This window comes from Protopterus annectens, chromosome 4.part0 (assembly GCF_019279795.1).
Source record: "Protopterus annectens isolate FY-2018-M chromosome 4.part0, PAN1.0, whole genome shotgun sequence".
Lineage (NCBI taxonomy): Eukaryota > Metazoa > Chordata > Ceratodontiformes > Protopteridae > Protopterus > Protopterus annectens.
In genome coordinates this window covers 522360696-522382814 of record NC_056733.1, presented here as the reverse complement: position 1 = coordinate 522382814, position 22119 = coordinate 522360696, and the positions used below count along the sequence as shown (strand labels likewise).

Below are 22119 nucleotides of genomic sequence, written 5' to 3'. Positions count from 1 at the left end.
TTTAGTCTTTACTGTTTGTGGTTTAGGATCACTACTGTTCTTTTCTCCCTTGAATTTATGACTTTGTCTTAATTCCGATATACTGTTGTTGGTATATTTCCTTGTCTCCCCTTGTCTTTTACTGCTTCTGCTTCTTTCTGCTCCTTTTTTGTACTTGGTACTGCTAGGTACTATTATTAGGGTCTATATTATATCATTGAAAAGACCAGATGTCAAGCGGCCTAAAAGTCGAAAATGCCGTACCTCAAAGTTGCTTTTGTGGGGGCTGTGCCCCCCACATCCCAGCTAATTATATATACCAACTCCAAGATTGCACTACAGTGAGGAAAGGGCTAATTTTCTGATCTTCACTGTACCGTGATCTCACAAAAAACACATTGCTGAACAGCATTTTTGCATTTTAGGCTAATCGATCTTCAGCCATTTGATTGTTATAATAGGAGCCCTAATATTAGTATCTCCTTTTCCTTACAAACTTGTTTAGTTCTTCTTACCATTGGTGTTATTCCTCTGCTTTCTTCTCCTTCCTGTTTAAAAAAAAGTTACTTACTGTTTTTAGTTGTCTTTATTTTAAAAATTTCTCATATTGTTAGTGTTGATATACAGCTTGTATGATGAGTGACAAACCTGCAAGTTTCAAGAAATGTTCCAAATGTGGACATGAGTTACCTAGCTAGGATGCACACTTGCTTTGTGTGTACTGCTTGGGTTCATTACACTTACAGGAAGATTGCTCAGTTTGCCACAGATTTAATCCATGAGACTTAACTAAATGTAAAAATAAGTTGATATTAAAAGGTCTCCTCCCTTCCTCCTTTGGAGAAGCCATATCCCAGTCTCCAAAGTCAAAGCCTTCCACCTTATCAAAATCTTCCTCAGACTCTTCCCGGAAAAGGAGTGCTAAACATCCTGTCCCAACCCCGGATCAGAAAAAGATGAAAATTCAGGTTCTGTCTGCTCCTTTGGATCCTATGACTTCTAAAGTGACTATTACAGTTCTGACTTAATCCAAGTCAATCAGACACAACCTTTGGAGACTCTGTGTTGTCCTTGTACTAGATATTCTCCGTCGGTTGACCCAGTACCTGACAAATTTACATCTCTTTTTTTGCAGAGACCAACATCCCCCTCCGCTTATTCTACTCATTCTTCCAGAAGTCTCACAGAAGATGATGTGGAGAGAGTGGTGAGGAAGATCCTGTCAGCACAGGGGCAGATTGGTTTTCCTTTAGCGCCTACCCCTCTGGGTCAGGTTGCCCCACCTTCCAGCACACCATTCCTGCAAGTTTCTCTTCTAACACCATCTGTTGTCTTAGAGCTTCAGGATCCCAGTCATCCAGATCCATCAGTCTCAGATCCGAGGATCTCCATATCTTCAGATCCAACATTGTCTTTGAGACCTCCTACCTTTTTGTATATGGAGAACTCTCAGAGCCAAAGCCTGCCTGCTGGGTCCGGGATGCAGCATTCATCTTCAAAGTGTTCAGAGCTATCTCTGTTCCTCGACACCTCTGCAGTGGACATTTCGGCTCTGGCTTCCTCCTCTGGGTGCGGTGCTGACAGATCAGAGAGAGAGGTTGATTTGGAAACCTGGTTTCTCGGATCAAACCCTCTCTGTGTCTCCTTCAATCTCTGCTTCAAGGCTGCAAAGAGAGTGTTTGCTGCCTTAGCAGTCCTGGTGGAACCTTCCCCGTCGGATCCTACCTACTCCACCATGATGTCCCAGCACCCGAAGCCTCAAAAACTCTCTCCACAGGGACATTCTGTACCAAAATTTCACGTTCCCTTTCAAGGAATTTTGATTCCCTCTTCTGAGACTTCCCCAGGACATCCCACTGAGGAAGTACCCAGGAAAAGGACGTGCAAGAGGAAGCACCTAGACTCCACGCAGGAGTCTGTCACCAAAGACATAGATTTGGATGAAGGCAAAGGGTCCCCACGGTCACCTCCTGAAGATGTGCCCTTCAGAGACATCCTAGAAATTCTGAAGCAGAGAGGTAGCTGGACTGCCTTCAACCCTATGTCAGAGGAAGCCATTCTCCTGGAGGCTTTTGGTACAGGACCCTCTACTTCCTAGGTGAATCCACCTGCTGACAAGCTCATGGACATGATCTCTAGGTGGGCGTAGAAGGAACCTTATTCCACAGTACCAATACCTTAGAGACTGAACAAGATAATGGCACCACTTACGGACAGACAGTTTTGTGGGAAAAGGGGTTCCAGTTGATTCCATGGTCAGTGCAGTGGCCACAAAGATGGAACTAACCAACAAGAGTTCCACTGTCTATCCCCCCAAAAAGTCATAGGCGATGGACAGACTAGAGAAGAGTGTCTTTGCTTCAGCGACCTTTGACTTGCAGTTGCTGAATTATCTGTCACATTTTGTTAGACTTCAGAGAGATTTGACCAAAGAATTATCAAATACTCTCTCAGGAGCCATCTATGCAGAGGTTAAAGCTTCAGTGCCTTCTCAGTTGGCAACCCTACAGACTATATCCAAAAGTTGAACCACAAGGTTAATTTCCAGCATAGTGGAAGGAACCTCAAGAACTGTGAGTTCAGCCATTTTCATGAGGAGGCATGCCTGGATGCTCTTGTGAGATTTTGTGGAGCCATTTAAGTCCCAATTTCATCAATGCTTCCTTTGAAGGAACTACCATTTTTGGCACTAAAGTGAAAGAAGCACAGTCCGGTGTGAGAAAGATGGAAAGATCTTGTCTGCAGTGGGCATACGTTTTTCAGTCCCCCAAAGATTCTTCTCCAGGAATCAACAGAGTGGCCAGGTCCATTCCATAACACAGATGGAGGAATTGCCCCCAGAGGCAGAGAGGGTAACATCAATGGACGTCATTTCCCTCGTGGCAGAGGTGGCCCGCAAAACCAGGGTTAACAAAAATATTTCTTTGATAATCTGTACCAGTGCTCCTGAACAGAGGCCCAAATGTCCACCTCTGGAGAAAGTTGGGGGAAGGTTGTCCCTGCATCAGAGCCTGGTTAGAATTAACAAAAGGTACCTGGATGCAGGGGATTATATCCAGATTTCATGTAATACCATTTTCCCTATCACCTCCAATTCCCAAAAAACTTCCTGATGTTCCACCCAGTCAGAGGGATCAAGCAGCAATTCAGATTCGTAAGCTGGTAGAAAAAAAGAGTCAGCCAAGAGGTCCTACCAGACAGAATCTGGAACTTAGGGTTCTTTTTAGTGCCAAAAAGGACAGGGGACTGAAAACTAATTTTGGATCTCACAAATCTAAACAAATCTGTTCAATGAACCAAGTTCCGGATGGTCATGGTTCAGTCCATTCTCCCTTTTCTGGGCAAGGATGACTGGATGTGCTCGATAGATCTTCAGGATGAAGATGAACAGGTGATCCAGTGTACCTATGCTTCCAGGTGGGAGCCAGTCACTACCGATTCAGAGTGCTGCCCTTTTGACTCAGCACAGCCCCCAGAGTGTTTACCAAATGCATGACAGTAGTAGCAGTATACCTCAGATTGCAGGGATTCCAGGTGTTTCCCTACTTGGGCGACTGGCTCATTACTGTTCCGACCAGGCATCAACTCATACCTCATACATTCAAGAGATCAGGTTCTCCACACCTGTGCTCTCCTAGGAATAACCATAAACTACAGCAAATCAGAACTTCAACCAACTCAGACATTGGAATTTATTGGAGCACTGTTCAACACAAAGACTGCCATTGCTTCCCTTCCTCCACACCTAGTTCTGACTATAAGGTCACAGGTCAAGAAGGTTGTAAATAACACATCAGTCACAGCCCGCACAGTTCTCCGAACTCTGGGTGACATGGTGGCTGTGATAGTTCTGTTGGCCAGGTTTTACATGTAGATAGTACAGTGGATGTTGTCTAATCAGTGGTCAATCTTCCATCAGTCAGTGTCATATCAGATAAAAATTACTAACATTGCAGAAGAGATCTCTATTGGTGGATCCAGTCTGATCAACTACTCCATGGCCATCAATTCATTCCTCAACAGCCCAAAGCCATAGTGGCTACAGATGCTTCCCAGATAAGGTGTGGAGGGCAGTATCTGCAGAAGACAGTCCAGGGTACTTGGTCCCCCAAAGAGGCCAATTTGCATATAAACACCCTAGAAATGAGAGCAGTGCCCTTGGTGTTGCTAACATTTCAAGATGCTCTTCCCTCTGGGACAGTTGCGATTCAAACAGACATGTCAGTTGTCTGGTACATCAACAAATGGGGGGAACCAAATCTTACCCATTGTGTCGAGAAGCACTCAGGGTCTTGCAGTGGGAGATCTCTTCTGACTGCTTTCTTTTAGCGACACATTCTGGAGAGATCCAGCATGGTTGTAAACAAATTGAGCAGGTGCATAATTCTTCCACACGAGTGGTCCCTCAACCAGAAAGTAGCGGATGAAATTTTCCATCAGTGGGGCCAGCCATGTGTGATCTTTTTGCCTGTCCCCTAAGCAGCAAGTGCAGCAACTACTTCCCCCTGATTCCCCCATGGGGGCAGTCACTGAGGGATGCTGTACTTCACAGTTGGCCCCCTGGTTTTCTTTATGCCTTCACACCAACCCCTTTGATTCCAAAATTTCTGCAGAAAGCTGCCAGGTCAAAAAGCACAGTGATCCTCATTGCCCCCTATTGGCCTCAACAAATTTGGTTTCCCTTCCTATGGCCTCACCTGGTTCAATCACCATGGAACCTAGATACGACTCCGGACCTCCTGTCTCACCTGACAGGCATGTCATGCCTGGATATACCTGACCTCAAGCTGAGTGCTTGGCTTCTCCAGTTCCCTTAGTAGCCAGACAATCTATGCTGTAATCAGCTGTCCAATGTATAAGTCTGTCTTCACATAAACCTTCAACCAGGAAAATGTATTCTAGTAAATGGAGAAGGTTTGCCATTTGGGCTGAGCAGCATAAAATTGACTCCTTTTCAGTTTCTGTTAACCACATCTTAGATTTCCTTGCTCACATTTTTCAAAATGGTACTAGTTCTTCAACCAATTAGGGTTCAGCTAGCAGCAATTTCAAATTACCATACAGGATTGAATGGTGCACCCATAGATTCTAATGATTTGAACAAGGCCTTCTTAAAAGGGACTGTCCTTCTAAAGCCTTTCTTTAAAGACCGTACACCTCCATGAGACCTAAATTTGATGTTCAGTCTCTCATACAACTTCCCATTGAACCAGCAGCTACATTTGATCTTAAATATCTTTCATGGAAGATGTTATTTTCTTGGTTGCCATCACTTCCGCAAGAAGAATTTTTGAGATCCAGTCACTATCTTCTAAGCCTCCTTACTTGTTTTTTTTTTTAACAAAGATAGAGTGACCTTATGTACCAACCCATCCTTTTTTTCCAAAGGTGGTTTCAGAAAACAGCATAAATAGTACAATCGGTTTGTCAGTGTTTTTTCCTAAATTTACCAACAATGGAGAATAGATCTTATATTTACTGGATGTTCATAGACAATTGAGATTCTGTCTTCATAGAACAGTAAAAAAGTCAGAAACGTGGACCAACTATTTGATTCCTTCTTTGGACCAAAATTGGGAAAGTCGATTTCTGAAGTTACTGCATCAAAGTGATTAACAAATTGCATCTCCTTTGTCTGTGTTAAATTGGGCATTTCTGTTACACACCCATTGAAAGCACACTCCAATAGATCTGTGGCTACTTCCATGTTTTTTCAATCTAGGATGCTTTGATGCCAGTGCACTGGCCCATCAATCATGGAGCCTCAGTCCTCACCACTAACACCAGTCAGGGGTGTCCATATAGGGAAAGGATAATAAATACACACACAGTAAAGTACAATTTCCCTTAAGAGCACACACAGATCACAGTCAGTCTGGGGCTGGTTTCTCCCTTTCTCTCCAGGTCCCCAATAAGACTCCCCACTGGCACAGCTATAGGTTCCAGATCTCAGCCTAGTGGGCAAGCTAAAACCTCCAGCACCCTCTCTGTCCAACCAGTGCTTTGTGTCCCTGCCCAAGTAGCTCACACACACACACACACACACACACACACACACACACACACACACACACACACACTTTGAGATAAGAGTTTATACAACCACACAGACACTCCTGGGGAAGGCTGGCACAGGTTCTCCAGCTGTGCCCCTTGTACCATGACTATACGGTAGAATCACTGCCACCACCCATTTATCAGCTACTCAAACACCCATATGAAAGGTTGTCCAATTATACTATGCAATATTATTATCCAAATGGTAAGTGCAACTTAACAGTCAAGACTTATTTGGAGTGATTTGTTACAGTATCACTGTATACATTCAGTGTACTCTTAGAACTTAAATTATTTCTACACAATACAGCCACAGTTGAAAGGTTTAAAAATATTTAATAATAAATAAAAAGACAATACTTCTTACTACACAGTGCCAATCAAGAGTTCAGAGATCACAGGGAAATACTTAAAATAATACAGTAGAAAAGTTTTGACATCACAGAAAAACAAACTATTCTAATATTCCTATTTCCTGGCTGTATCTAAGAGAAAACACAGTTCTAAAATCATTCTTACATATAGACACAGGCAGAGTGGTGAGTTGGATGTTCTCAAGACAAATGCTGTCATTTTTTCTGTCCTTAAATTGATAACACAGTACCACTGATTCATTTTAGATTACATCATTTCTTTCTGGTTTCCAGTCTAACAGACTCTCAGAGGTTAATAGCCCCTTTGATCTTGCAGCTGGCCAGGAACCAGAGCAATAAAAGTAATTATACATGCAAATTTTCAAAACAGTAGGCAGAATTCCTTCATCCAGACATATCGGTTCCGAGTTTTGACATCAAAGAATTGACTTATCAGCTTTGTTACAGCAGAGTGCACTATTACATTTTTGGAGTTCCACATTTAACACCATTTTTTCCCATTTAAGAAAACAAGCCTGTGGCTTATATTAATATTTACAAATGACAGAATTATCTACAAAATTTTATCTGGCTAGGCTGGCAGCCTTCACCTATCTTCACAGATGTCTATGGATGACATTTGTGCAGCAACAACTTGGGCTACTCCTCATACCTTTATCACTCATTAAATTGGATCTGGTCTCCAGAGGTAGGACATCATTTGGATCTGTGGTGCTCAGGAATATCCCTTCATTGAGTCTGCCCTAGATGCAAGTAGCTAGGGACACTTTTCCATTCATTGAGGATAGAATGAAGATTGACAACATCAGATATAGAAGTTATGTACTCCCCATAATGTTCCACCTGTGTTGTTGATCGTCAGTCTTCTTCAACTCCCCTCCGACTTCTTGAGGAACGAATATTACATGGTCTCTGAATAGGTATGTTTATCTGTATATATGACTCTGGATATGGCTTTCCATAATTCTCTTCATTCTTCTACGCTAATATAGCAGCAAACAAGTTCTGAGATAATTGGCAGGGTGCTTTGTGTGTAAGGGAGAAGCTGGAGAAATTTGGTGGCTGCAAGTTTTAGCATCGTGCGAGTTGGATCCATTAGATTGGATCCTCTACCATTCGTTGAGGGAGAATGAAGATCAACAACGCAGATGAGACATTATGGTGAGTACTTAACTTCTTTTTAGACATAATCAAGGCAAATGCAAATTACGTAGTTGAAGTTATTTACCAGATGCTTAAATCTTTGTTGTAAGGCATCCCTGTCTGCTTTCTGTTCCCTGTGTCATTGTGCCAAAAATTTTAATGCTCTAAAGTTATTATCAAAAAAGCAGTTGTTTAAAAGCAGTCTTTCTATACTCATGGATATTATCGAGATACTTCCTTTTTTAACAGTCTGCAATTGTGCCTTTTCTTGTTCTGTGAGAGTCCCTTCATTTTATAATACTTTCACCTTTGTCAGCTCCTCTAAATAATTATTACTTCTTAACCATATCTCTTTTTTCTTTTATCTCTACCATATTTTTAAACTTCACTTACATTTTATCCCACAAACTAGGTATAACTTCTGGAGTACTTTCTGTCTTCCCTAAATACTCCCAGATAATTCTCACTACCCATGTTTTAAATTTATCTCTTTTTAACAGGTAGGAGGGAAAGCACCAGTGTCTCATCTTTACTTCATTACCCTGCATTTTTATCTTCATAGTTATTGGTTCATGATCTGAAGTAGTTAGCAGATATGTATCAAAGTTCTAAGGTAAATGGATGTTTTCATGTGAAATATAATTTTTGTCAAGCCCAGTTATTGTACCTGGGGGAATAATAAATAAATTCTCTCTAAGTTCCTTCTACTGAATTCACATCTTTCATAACAAATATTTTCATAAATGTCTTCAGAAATCTGCCCGGTTTTGTTATATTTTCCCTTCTCACTCCCGATACATTTTCACTGTTGCAAATCAAATTGCAACCCCCACCTATAAGTAATATTCCTACTGAAAGGCAATTATTTCTCCAAATGTTTTTAAGCTCCAGAATAGTTTTATGGTGGAATATAAATGCATGTAGCATAATCTTTATCCTTTACCAGTAGGCCTTTACTACTACAAATCTGTCATTTTTATCTTTTTTTCCCTTCTTCTATCACTACTGGAGGTCCTCTAGCAGTTAGTATAAGTACTGCTCTTTTCCTTTGTCCCTGATACACTTCAGAGTATCCATGCCAAAATCCTTTCTTTATCAGTTTTGCATGCAGATTTATTTCCAAATGTGTCTCCTGTAGCATTGCTATTTGACCTCTGCATTTCTGTTAAGTATTCTTTCCTTTTTTGTCTATACTCATGAGACCGTTCACATTCCAAAATAATATGGAAAGTGTTGCCATTATGGTAAGACGTCATTATTCCCATCCAGTATATATGGTAGTTTTTTTAAATGTCTGTTTCCAACTTTTATGATACATACGCCCATTGACATTTGGCAAATTAATCCTTTTTACAGTTTTTTTCTCATCATCAACATTGGACACACCATTGCATTTTCTTTGTTGTTATTAAAAAAACCTCAAACAAAAGAGGAAATACACCCTAAGAACATCCTCAGAATCTGTTAATGCAATACATATGTAACTATTTACATCTTCAAATAATGAAGTTTAACCATCCTAATAGGAACATTTGTGCCAAATAGACATCTGCTAAAACAGACCCTAATTAACCTGAAATTGAGGTTATCCATGCTATGACACATATTACTGCCTGTGCTTCTACTTACACCATTTGGTGTCTGTCCTTTTTTTGTCTTTATCCCCCAATGTGAAGACTACTTGTATACTTCAGAAATCATTAATTTTTAGCCTTAAAGAAATATGTGTTCTATCTTTATTGCCCTATTTATTACATTGGCTCCATGGAAAAGTAAGAGAAAAAATAAAATACAGTCCTCTGTTGAAAGCTTAAAGACAAGGTGAAACATACATGTGTTCTCATATTTACCTGTTTCCACTAAAAATTTAATATTAAATTAAGTCAAGGGTTTTAGTCTAGTCATTCACCAATGAGAAAGTAAGAGAAAATATTAGCTCTACATATATTATGATCTGTGTGCTTTTACACTCATCCCCCATCTCAGCAATCCAGGATAGCAGCTTATTAACTTAAATATGCTTTTGTTTAGCTTTTCTTCTCATTTTGCACTGTAATGCCTACATTTCTTAGTACTAGAAAAAGAAGAAGAAGAAGAGGAAGATGGAAAAAAACATCCATTTGCTTTAATCACTGTATCACATAAAAGAAACTGTAAAGTATAAACTTCATATTGTGAAAAGTTGCATCGACATTTTGTTAAGAAAAGAAATTGTTTGACTTAGTTACATTTTCCTTCTTCTTCCCTTCCCCTCAGAGTCATTCCAAACATTAATGACATGAAGTAAAGGAAATGCTTTACTTTTCCTCACCAAGTTTAACAAAGTCAAAAAAGTCCACTCTTTCCCCATTATACAACTGTGTTTCAAAAATGTGATTGATGCTTTGAAGTCTGACATGTATTCACTGATTTCCATGTTATTGGTCTTCTTCCTGTTCATCTCCATCTCCCAACTCCAGATTTCAGTTCAGTTCCAAGGAACCTTCAATTTGTGGGTCAACTGTTGTGCTTTTCTGTGTGTCTCAAGCATTTTTTTTCAAACAGTTGGTAAGGTAATACTGGAAAAGTCTCAGTGTGCTTTATTATCAGAAGAATGATTCACCTTCTGCTTGTTGGTTCATTTTCATTTTTTTGTTGGACAAACTTTTGCATTTCCTTTTTAACCTGTTCTGCATCAAAAAATTACTTTGATCCTCCAGGAAAATATTCTGATGATAGCTGAATACAGCAGGTTGAATTTCACCTACTTCTCAACATTTCCTGATTACTGGAATACATTTCTCTTCTGTCTGGTGTACAGTGAATAATCATTTTCAACAAACACTCTACTGTCTCCACCTTTTAATACTTTGCCCTTTTGCCACAGTTTTGTCAGGATCAACGTTTATTGGTTTGCATCTTTACTAATAACGGTCTTGGCTGCTTTCCCATGACCAAATTTGGAGCACACACATGTTGTGCCTTCAAATGATCAGTTCCTGTTATGGAATACTAGTCCTATTGCTTATTTGTGCCTTCATAAATTTTATACAGTCTGTTCCTTCTAATTTCTCTGGTACAGTAGAAAATCTCATATATCTGATGTTGAATTTTCATTCATTCCTCAACTGATGGGTTTTGAATATACGTGATCTGTCCTCTGATTCTTCCATTTTTTTTTAAATAGCTCTTCTTGAGCAGTTTCACACCTAGCCAGCCTTTTCTTCATTTCAACCTCCAATTTTTGCATTTTATCAACTCATCTAAATATCTGTTTAAAGCTTCTTCCATTTTCCATCCTTTTGTTATTTGAGTTGATATACTTGATAGTAATCATCTCTGAGCACATTTGATTTACTTCTTCCTCTAGATTATTGAAAGTTATGTCTTACACCAAAGCTGGAGCTTGAAGTGCTTTATGTTCATAGGTTCATAGGTTCATAGGTTAGTACTAAGCTAACTGCCACTGCGAGCCATTTTAAGCCTAGCCAGTTATCCCTTGTGAGACTCAAACCCTGTACCTTGTGTTTGCAAGGCAACGACCTTAACCATTAGGCCACCCTCCCAACCCCGTTTATGTTTATGCTGAACATCTGCAAAATTCTTCACAGTCAGTGTATTTTCTTCATCTTGTGTAGTTGATTTTCTTTCAGGCTCTCTTAATTTCTTCTTTGCTGGCATCCAGTCAGTGCACTTAGTAGCCAGTAACTGAAATTTACTCACTCTGACAATATCACTGGCTGTTGTTTCTTAGTTTCTGTTTTCACACTAGGAGAGCTAAACTAAAGCTGTTGATCAGTATGCAGCAATCTTGGAAGTCTTTTTTAAAACCTTGTCAAGAACGGGAAAGTTAAATACTTGGTCTTAGTTGGCAAAATTATCAAGATCTAAAAAATTTTTTTAAGGTCAACAGTAATCAAAGCATTAAGTAGCTGGAAAATACCCTCTCCCCAGTGAAGGGCTCACAGTTTAGAAAATAATTTGTTTGTGCTAGTGCGTTGGCTCCAAGGCAAGGTATCCTCCTTCAGGAACAGATTCAGGCTGCTGGTAGGGGTGGCTGGGGTAGAATGGGATGAAGCAATCAACAGCCAGCTCTCTTATCCTGTGCGATGGTGTGAGGAAATCTGATACCTATAAGACGTATGATGGAGACCAGGAGCCTGACAGGTTACCTCAGGTTTTCTTGACATCATTGCATTAACAAACTCCATAGCTAGGGACAGTAACTGGCCACAAAAAGAATGACTGCTTCCAGGTTCGATGTTTGCCGCTTCCCATCAGATCCCTCATTCCATGGCCTAGCAGAAAGTTGCCATTGATGCCTACTCCATGAGGAGTCAGAGGGCACAGCCAGTAAAGAACTACATCCTGGGTGCCTGGTCAGTACAATACGAAGATCAGGGAAAAACAAGTGGGGAAACCAAGGAGGAACAATTAGTTGCTGCATATGGTCAGGGTGGGTGTTAAGTTAGAAAAAAAAATAATTGTCCTTGAGATATGAGGTAAAATGTCAAATTCTGGTAGGTTCAGAGTCCATCCTGCAGCTTGTAGGACACAAAATTGAAATTAACTTTATAGACTTTATTATAGTCGATATAATTGAAGCTAGGCTCACAAAAATCAAGGGGTTTCCCCAGCTGAGAAGAAGTTCTTTAGCCAAGAATACTGAAATGCTCATTGGAAGCCGCCTGAGGAAAAGTAAACCTGAGAGCACCTCCTCAGCATAAAATGAGGAGCTGCTCGAGGTTTTATTTGGGGAAAAAGACTCTCTGGTTTGTGAGAAGAGGTTGGCTTGATGGATGATGTTACTGAGATCACTTTCAACAAAAAATGAATCTTCTTTCAGAGCTCCAGTTTAATTTCTCCAAATCTTTTGGGTTTCTAATACCATGATGGGAATGGACTTCATTCCCAAGTCAGGGTACAGTTAGAGTTTATGAAAGTAGTATTATTTCAGTCTTTGATGTTAGCCAAAAATGCTCTTCTCAGGACCTGCAGTGTGCCCAGCATTTCTACTTTCTGCAGTTCATATGGAGTTTACACATATTGGTAGCATATCTAAGTAAATTACTGCATTTTTTTAATTAGACCCCTTTACTCCTACTACTATTGGAACTATCTAAGTATCTTTCTTACACATTGCTGCCATTTCTCCTTGCTAATCCTGATATTTTTATGACTTTGTGTCTCTCTGTAGGTAAGACACTGTAATCACTGGCTGGGTGTAGCAGTTTCATTGATCAATAAACATTTGTCTTTTTTTATGGACTACTATATCTGGTTTAATTGCATCTATTTTTTTGAATTGCTAATGGGTGATCCCATGTGACATACATTTCTTCATTCTGTATAAAGCTTTGTGGTTCATGTCTCCAGTTCTTCTCAGCTACTTCTATATTGTAATATTTACACAATCCCCATGACAACAGTCTTGCCACATTATTGTGCCTTTCAGTATATAAGCCCTGTGCCATGAGTGTGTCACATCTAGCCACAAGATGTGTGACCTTTTTGCATAAGTCCATGGGTAAATACTAGGCTTGCTGCCCTTGAGGGGCATTTTAAGCCTAGCCCCTTTTGTGCATGAATTAACCTATCCAATTTGCTTAGAGATTGGCCTTACCCATCCCATGGTCGATAATTATATATTACCCCCTATTGAGAATATCTAGGATGGGATAAAGCATTTAGGAGATTCTTCTGTCCATTCATAGTACAGGGGAAAGTCCTGGGGTAAATATTTTTTCTGCCCATTGATTCAAGTTGTGCTTGTGTGTGGACAGGGATGAACTTTGTTTTATGTGAATGGGAAATTTGTTCCAGAGCAATGGTATCATCTCTGATATATACCTAAACCTCCAAACTGTTTTGTTGATGTTGCAGAAGAGGTTTATATTCCTAGACCGAGTTTTTCTTATGCCATTTGACTTGCTGATGTGCAGTAACTCCATCAGTATTGGTATTTAGGAGGCCTTGTATGCCAAGCACATGTAACCTCTTAGCAGTCTGTAGGATAACTTGTATAGTAACAGTTCTTTGAATGCAAGACATGAGTCCATGTAAGACATGTTGTTTTGACCTTGTATCCTTTTAGTAGAATAAAATAAAACAAATAAAACGTTGCAGACCACCATTGTGTTCCAAAATTTAATTCACATGACATCCATAAAAACACAAAGTGGATGGATAAAATCAGTGAATAAAATTCCAAGAAGCTTCAGTAAAAACAATTATCAAATCCTTAGTGCTTTCAGGTACTAACCCTTCTTCAGATAATCCTACACTACTCAGGGGAAAATATTTAAACTATCTTGTATCCAGTCATCTCTAATTCATGGGGCTGCCTCATTGAGCCCTGGTGCTCTGTGAGCCAACAACTCAACTATCCACTTTGTCTCCTCTAATTCAGTCTGTTGTTTCATACCCCCCCTTTCTCAAACTTCTGTACATATTCCTAATGGCCCCAAATTTAAACCAATGCCCCTCATTCTGAGCTATGTGCCTGAACAATGCATTATGTGGATTCTTTGTCCTAATGCAGGATAAATGCTGTAAAATTCTAACCTTAAACATACAGTTCGTTTTTCCTACATAAAAACTCACACATTGTTGACATTCAACTAAATAAATCAAATCGGTGGTTCTACAAGTCGCCCTGATTTTAAAATGAAATTATTTTGCTGTAACAGGATGTATAAGATCCACTGCTTTATTTATAACCTCACAAGCCTTACATGACCCACAAGGGACCTTCCCTTCCTTATTCATAATTGGCCTCCATCTAGGTACATGTTCTGTAGCCAAAATATCCTTAAGGTTTTTATTTCTCCTAAAACCAAACAAGGGAGCTTGCCCCAACAACCCACTCAATTTATCATCAGTACTTAAGATATTCCAATTGTTCCTGACTATTTCACAGACACCATGTATATTGTTGCTATATGTAAACATAATCCTAGTGTTATGTCTATCATTAACAGTGGAACGAGTAGTATCAAAACTGCCCTTTCCATTACATGACCTCATCCAAGGACACATCCTACCCCTTTTGAAAATCTGTCTCTGGTCAAGTGTCCCTCTAACCAATTATTCATTATATCCCCTGTCTAAAAAATGTCCTTCCAAACTCCGAACCTGTTCTTTAAAATCAGGATCCTCTGTACAAATCCTGGACACTCTACATAACTGTCCTTTCATTATATTACCAAATGTATATCTCGGATGCATACTGTCATAACTCAATAAGCTGTTTTTCCAGCAGCTCTTCCTATACAAATTGGAAGAGAATCCCATTCTCTCCTGTGTCACTCTAACATTTAGAAAATCTGTTTCCTTTCTAGAGTGTGTGACAGTATGAGCTCCTTTTACGAGCTCTATGCATACTTTCATAAAATGTTGTGAACAAGATGTTATGCATTATCTGAACGATAATAGGAATAGAAAGTTTTATAACTTGACTATATCACAACGCAATACTTTAGGCTGTTTACAAAAATAATAAAGATTTGATTATAAAACAGACCGATAAAGGTGGGGCCGTGGTTGTCCTAGATAAGGATACGTATTATGAAAAGTTAAAGGGGCTGCTTTCTGATGTTAGTACATATGTTTCTATTTCATCCTTAATGGTAGGCCATATTGTTCAGAAAGTTCATGATAGACTAACTGTTTGTTTAAAACAGGATTTGATGGATGAAGATTTATTTCAGTTTTTATGGATAGATAAATCAGTGGTTCCAATATTTAAGGCCCTTCCGAAAATACATAAGGATCTGAAAAATCCCCACCTTAGACCCATAGTTTCGGGCAGGAACTGGGTCACAGAGAATATCTCGATTTGGCTAGAGACAGTAATGAGACCCTATGTAGACAGAATGGATGAGGTACTGAAAGATACAGGTCATTTTCTGTCATCCCTGGGGGATTTGGTAGATGGAGGGTTGGAATGTGAGTATGTAATGGTAACACTGGATGTGAACAATTATGTTCACTGTTATCAGTAGTGAGTATGGTATCAAGGCAGTTTTTGTATTGTTGCAGGAATTAGGGGCTGATGAAATTAAGTTGAGATTGATAGCCTGGATGCTCTGCCTTGTGCTGGAACACAACATCTTCGTTTGTTTGAATGTGACCTACAGGCAAGCACAGGAGGCAGCCATGGGCACCCCCTGTGCTAATACGTATGCTAATTTGGTCTTGTCATATTGGGAGAGACTGTTTGTTGTAGGGGAACAGAATGATTGGAGAGACAAAATCGGCTTATATAGATGTTTTGTAGATGAAGTTTTTGTCTTATGGAAGGGTAATGAATCTGAGCTTAATGAGTTCATAGCATATTTAGAGGGTACCACCTCGTTTCTCTGTTTTACTGTCACACACTCTAGAAAGGAAACAGATTTTCTAGATGTTAGAGTGACACAGGAGAGAATAGGATTCTCTTCCAATTTGTATAGGAACAGCTGCTGGAAAAATAGCTTATTGAGTTATGACAGTATGCATCCGAGATATACATTTGGTAATATAATGAAAGAACATTTATGTAGAGTGTCAAGGATTTATACAGAGGATCCTGATTTTGAAGAACAGGTTCGGAGTTTGGAAGGACATTTTTTACACAGGGGATATAATGAAGAATTGGTTAGAGGGACACTTGACCAGAGAGAGATTTTCAAAAGGGGCAGGCTGTGTCCTTGGATGAGGTCACATAATGGAAAGGGCAGTTTTGATACTACTCGTTCCACTGTTAATGATAGACATAACACTAGGATTATGTTTACATATAGCAACAATATACATGGTGTCTGTGAAATAGTCAGGAACAATTGGAATATCTTAAGTACTGATGACAAATTGAGTGGGTTGTTGTGGCAAGCTCCCTTGTTTGGTTTTAGGAGAAATAAAAACCTTAAAAATATTTTGGCTACAGAACATGTACCTAGATGGAGGCCAGTTATGAATAAGGAAGGGGCGGTCCCTTGTGGGTCATGTAAGGCTTGTGAGGCTACAAATAAAGCAGTGGATTTTACACATCCTGTTACAGCAAAAGAATTTCATTTTAAAGCCAGGGCGACTTGTAGAACCACAGATTTGATTTATTTAGCTGAATGTCAACAATGTGTGAGTTTTTATGTAGGAAAAATTAACTGTATGTTTAAGATTAGAATTTTACAGCATTTATCCTGCATTAGGACAAAGAATCCACATAATGCATTGTTCAGGCACATAGCTCAGAATGAGGGGCATTGGTTTAAATTTAAGGCCATTAGGAATATGTACAGAAGTTTGAGAGGGGGGATATGAAACAACAGACTGAATTAGAGGAGAAGTGGATAGTTGAGTTGTTGGCTCACAGAGCACCAGGGCTCAATGAGGCAGTTCCCATGAGACCCGCCTTAAAAAATATGCAGGTGCGTTATTAGAGATGATTGGATACAAGAAAGTTTAAATATTTTCCCCTGAGTAGTGTAGGATTATCTGAAGAAGGGTTAGTACCTGAAAGCGCTAAGGATTTGATAATTGTTTTTACTGAAGCTTCTTGGAATTTTATTCATTGATTTTATGCATCGACTTTGTGTTTTTATGGATGTCTGTCATGTGAATTAAATTTTGGAACACAGTGGTGGTCTGCAACATTTTATTTATTTTATTTGGATTGTGAGGTGCGTATAGCAGACCTTTGGTGAGGTCCCTACATTTCGTTCTTTCATCCTTTTAGTAAGGTATCTCTTTGGGCATTCCAGTTGTTGCATGTGTCAGGATAGGTACATACCAAAGGGGGCATTATATTCAATTATAATGTTTCCAGTTCTTTTTTACAGAACCTGCATTTGTCTATTTCTCACACCTTTTCAATGGATTTTGTAAACCAACATGTACATGGTCCACTGTCTTGGGCCACCATGATTATCCTTTCATCATTTGGTTTCGATTTACCTCTCTTTAACCACTCCATTGTCAAATTTAGTCACCATGAGGTTGTTCCAGACGATTTCTGTACTTGCCAATGTATTTATGGATTTTCCACATTTTTTTTCATTCTTAGATGATCCTTCTCCTTATATTCTTTTTTGTTGTGTTTAGCACAATCAGTTGTCTGATTTTTCTCTACTTCTTGGTTTGATTTTCATTACCACTTGACACCAGAATACTTCTGCTAAACTAAGCAAATATGTCATCCTAGACTTCTCCTCATGTTTTAAAACTTTCACTATGTTTGGATCTGAATAGGTCAGCAGATATGTATGCATTCCCACTATTGCAGATCTACACATGTAATCATTTTCAAGGAGGCCATACCTCCTTCAGATCTATGAGTATATAATCTTGATATACACTGATTTTTATGTATCATTTGATAAGCATGAAGCAGGTTTCTTGTTTTTGTATCCAGTTGATCACTAAGGTTTGTGGACAGTTAATTATCCCAGAACTGTAAATTAAAACAGGAAGAACAAATTGATTTATAGCTGGACCTTATTCAATTTTCAGTATCTGTTTTAGTCTTCTGAAGTATTCCTTACTGAGCTTTTTTCTCATTTGTTAATGTTTTATTGTTGACTCTTCATCTGTTTCCAAATATTTATATACTCCTCCCTGCTCATTCTTGTCCCAGGTCGATGCTTTCTTGGTGTTCTAGCTTTCTTGCTGTACATGTTGCTTTTGTACATTTGTCAAGACCAAATGTCATTCTTATATAATTTGAGAAAGTTTTAACCCTTTGTAGTTGTACTTTCAATTCTTCATCTGATGAACTATGCAGCTTTAAGTCATCCACAAAAAGCAGATGAACAATCTTTCAACAAGGTTGTTTTTTGGGAGCCAAATTGTAACCATAGCCTAATCTGTTAAGTAAACAGCTTAAAAGGTTAAGGGCAATACAAAACAGCAGTGGTGGCAAAGAATCAGCCTGCAATATCCTCCTTTGGATTTTTATCCCTGTGATAATAATTTGCCCTTTGTCATGAGTCAGCTGCAAAGTGGTTTGCCACCGTTTCATGGCCAGTGTAACTGATAAATGTAGGGTGCATTTTACACATCCACAAGCATTCTTTTATTTGTGCTTGTGGAACCCTGTCAAATGCTTTTTGTATATATCCATGCCATACTTCATTTCTTCCTATTTTCACAATTCTCTAGTATGGCGTTATTTAGCAATAAATGATCCGTTGTTCCATATTACTTTCTTTTGTTATATTGACAGAACAGTTTTGTTTTTTTTTTCTAAATAGCTATAAATTATGTCTGTATCAATTCCACTAGGTAGTTTGTATATTGTCAGAAAGAACGGTATTGGTTTGCAGTGTTTAGGATGACTTGCAGGTTTGCTGTTAAGGAAGAGCATCATTTTGCCTGTTATTGATCAGGTTAGTGTCTGTTCGGGATGCACATATAAGTAATTCTTACTCAGGCTTAAATTTTTGAGAAAAGATGTTAATGATTTTAGCCAGAAGTTTGGTACTGCATCTGGGCCTGGGATTTTCCATTAGGAACTTTTCTTGATTTTATCTCAGTTTATCTAACTGTTACTTCATCCCATTTCATATCCTCCACATTAGAGCTTCTCACTGTTTCTTTTAATTCTTCTATTCATTCAGCATCTTTTTTATGTTCATAAGTTCATAGGTTCGTAGAAGGTTACTAGGCTAATGGCCCTAGAGCCCTTACAAGCCTAGCAATAATTATCACGAGTTGCTCCAGTTGTCGGTGGTTAGATGTGTGAAGTTCACAGAGGTAAGGGTCTATGGTAGTTCATACCAACTTCCTCTTTCCAGGAGGGACATGGGCGCCACCCCAGGAGTGAATTTGCGGTCACTCTGTTCAACAGGATCTTCATAAATACTTTTCTAAAATGTACCTATTTTTTGTGGTGTTTCCTATTCCTTTTGCTTCATTTCCTCAATTTTCTATAGAATCATTTTGGGTGATCAATGAATTCCTTTTCTTTTTTTCCTTTTCCTTTGTATTTATCTGCCTTTGCTGATATTTTTAGTATATTAGTGGCAATAGTATATATGTGTTGGTCTGTTTTGATATGGTGTTTTGCTTTTACCACATCTATCTTTTTAAGTATTTTTGATGATCTGTTCCCTTTTTTATATTACTCTAACAGTGATACTTCTTGTCTTACCTGCTTTGTAGTTACTTCTTTCCTTTCTTTCCTTTGTTAGTCTACATTTTTTGGTCGCACTTTCTCCGTTATTAGTTTAGTTGCACGATAATTTTATTTCTGTTATATGACACAAGTTTCTCTTAATAGTCCTGAATATTGTGTTCATCTGTTTTACCAGTCTTCTCACCTTTTGGATCTTATTTGTTTTTTGTAATCTATTTCTTTCATTTGTTTTAATAGATCTGTCCATCTCTATTAAATCAAACAGGTCTTCTCTTAAATCAAATATTGCACCATATCAGATCTGTTTTTCTTTCCTATGTTTCTTTTTTATTCCTTTCAAAAAACTTGCGGGTTTTGCTTTTTATATTTTTATACTTCCACTGTTGCTTCTTTTTTTCAGACAGCTCAAAGTTCCTGTGTGTATGTAACCTGTTGTATTAATGGATGCAAAATTTTATTTGAAGCATTTGACAGTTTTTCTTTCCTCTAATTTCTCTTTTTAACCGTTTTAAATAGTTCCTGTCTGGAAATTCTAGGCTTCTTGTGTAATAGTAACAATACATCATTTCTTCCTTATCCTTAATAGTCCGCTTTGTTATCTTTATGGATATTTTTGTCTGGCATACTTAATAATGTTCATCCAGTACAAATTTGTCCTCAAAGAGCTGAGTATGCTTCAGTCTGCACTCCAGAAGCATGAAGGTCATGGTTATACTAGTGTTTGTGTAGGATTGAGGGCTATACTCAAATACAAACAACAGCTAGCCAGTCAACCACACCATTAACAAACTGATTATAGGCCATCACTAGAGAACTTGGAGAAGTTTCATAGCTGTAATCTAGGAGAAGCTGGTTCAATAAGGCTAGTAGGCCACTGTTTGTAATATTTGCCAAATCGTTGTACTTGGTCAGCTTAATATTTGGTGAATGAAATGAATAAAGTCTTAAACTGAAGCAAGCTGTACAGTGTTCAGACAATATCAAGTCCAAGAATTGTATCTGAAATGAGCTGCAGACGAAACCACTTGGGCAAAGCTGTGCCCCCTCTGTAAATTGACAGAATGCATTTCAGCATGTGGTCTGAAACTCAAATGGTAATGAGGACTGGTGAAGACTAGCACAGTCAGCTGAGGACTACAGTCTTGAAACCAAGAAGATAGGTAGTTAGTACAGCTGGAAGTATGTCATAGTCGCTTTTCTCACCCACAATTATACTGGTTTAAGCATTGCTTGAAGCCTAATGCCTGCAAGTTTGAGATCTCTGGAGTTCAGTATTTTCATCATCAGTTAAGATGTTGAAGTTTCCTAAAATTAACCAACAAAGGTAATCAGGGAGTCTAATAATGTGAAAGCCTGCATACTGTTACAGAAATATCCTCACATAGCTTGGTAGAATGTGTACAAAGAGAGATATTCATCTTGCTTCTCCCATAAAGACATATTAAAGTTAATTGGCAGACTCATTTATGCCCTTATCTTCTTCAAAGTTAGGCAAAAACAGATGGCCACTATCTCACTTCACCTCACCTATGTCTTGCCTCCTCTGGCACTGAAGAATACAGGTATTTTGTTGTATAAATTCAGGAAGCTGAGAACCACAGTTCCCATCTAGTCAGTGTTCCAGTTTATTTATTTTAACCTCTGTTTTAGCTCCTCACAGCTGACCATCAGCTGCTCCCAGGGCCTGTTCTTATCCACCGGGTCTGCTAGACCCCTTAACTTCACTGAGTTATTCTAAACCCATATCCAGGGCTGGTGAGAGATCGAGGACTGTAGAGTAGCATCATACTGCTACTGGAGACTCTCTTCTTTCATGTTTTCTCTGCCCCTTGCACTTATCCAGTCCAACACTGTAGGTTGAATGTGCAGAGGATGTTTGTGCTAAGCAGACCCTCCTCTACCCCCAAGTTGGGCACACCCATCCTACTCTATTATCACCTGAGACAGCCAAGCCTGTAATCGAAATCTGGTTGCTTGGGTAATAGGCAGGATTTTATTTCACTGTGTCATGATGCTGGTTGGCGAGCATTCCATTGTTAAGGTGATCGCTCTCATGCAGCATATCCAAGATAATCCCAGACTTGTTTTGGATTGACCATGCATTAATCAATAGTACTGAGGCTGAAATATCAGGAGGAAGATGATGATGGGATTCTTCTGCATGTTTAGTTAGAAAATAGGGCCATTTTAATTTCTACCACTGGTGGATTCCTCCACAGCAGTATCATGGGAATCAGGAACGCATCACAGGAGGACTGACACCGCTTCTTCCATTAATATTAGACTATGACTACATGTTGTTTATATGGGAGTGGGAGATAATGGGCGAAAAGAAAGAGAGAAAAAATCTTTGGTGTTTTTATGCACTTGATACTGAGATGTGGACATCTTTGTCATATTGATGAAAATGAGACTTCAGAAAGGGAGGACTAAACTAACAAAATCAGATTTTTAAATTTGTGTACACAATCATGC

At 38.9% G+C, this 22119-nt stretch overlaps 1 protein-coding gene across 2 annotated transcripts in view; it reads left to right on the top strand.

The window, feature by feature from the left end:
- The window catches only part of TPCN1 (two pore segment channel 1), a 1721246-nt gene that overhangs the window by 1139974 nt on the left and 559153 nt on the right, over positions 1-22119 (top strand). The window lies entirely within an intron of this gene.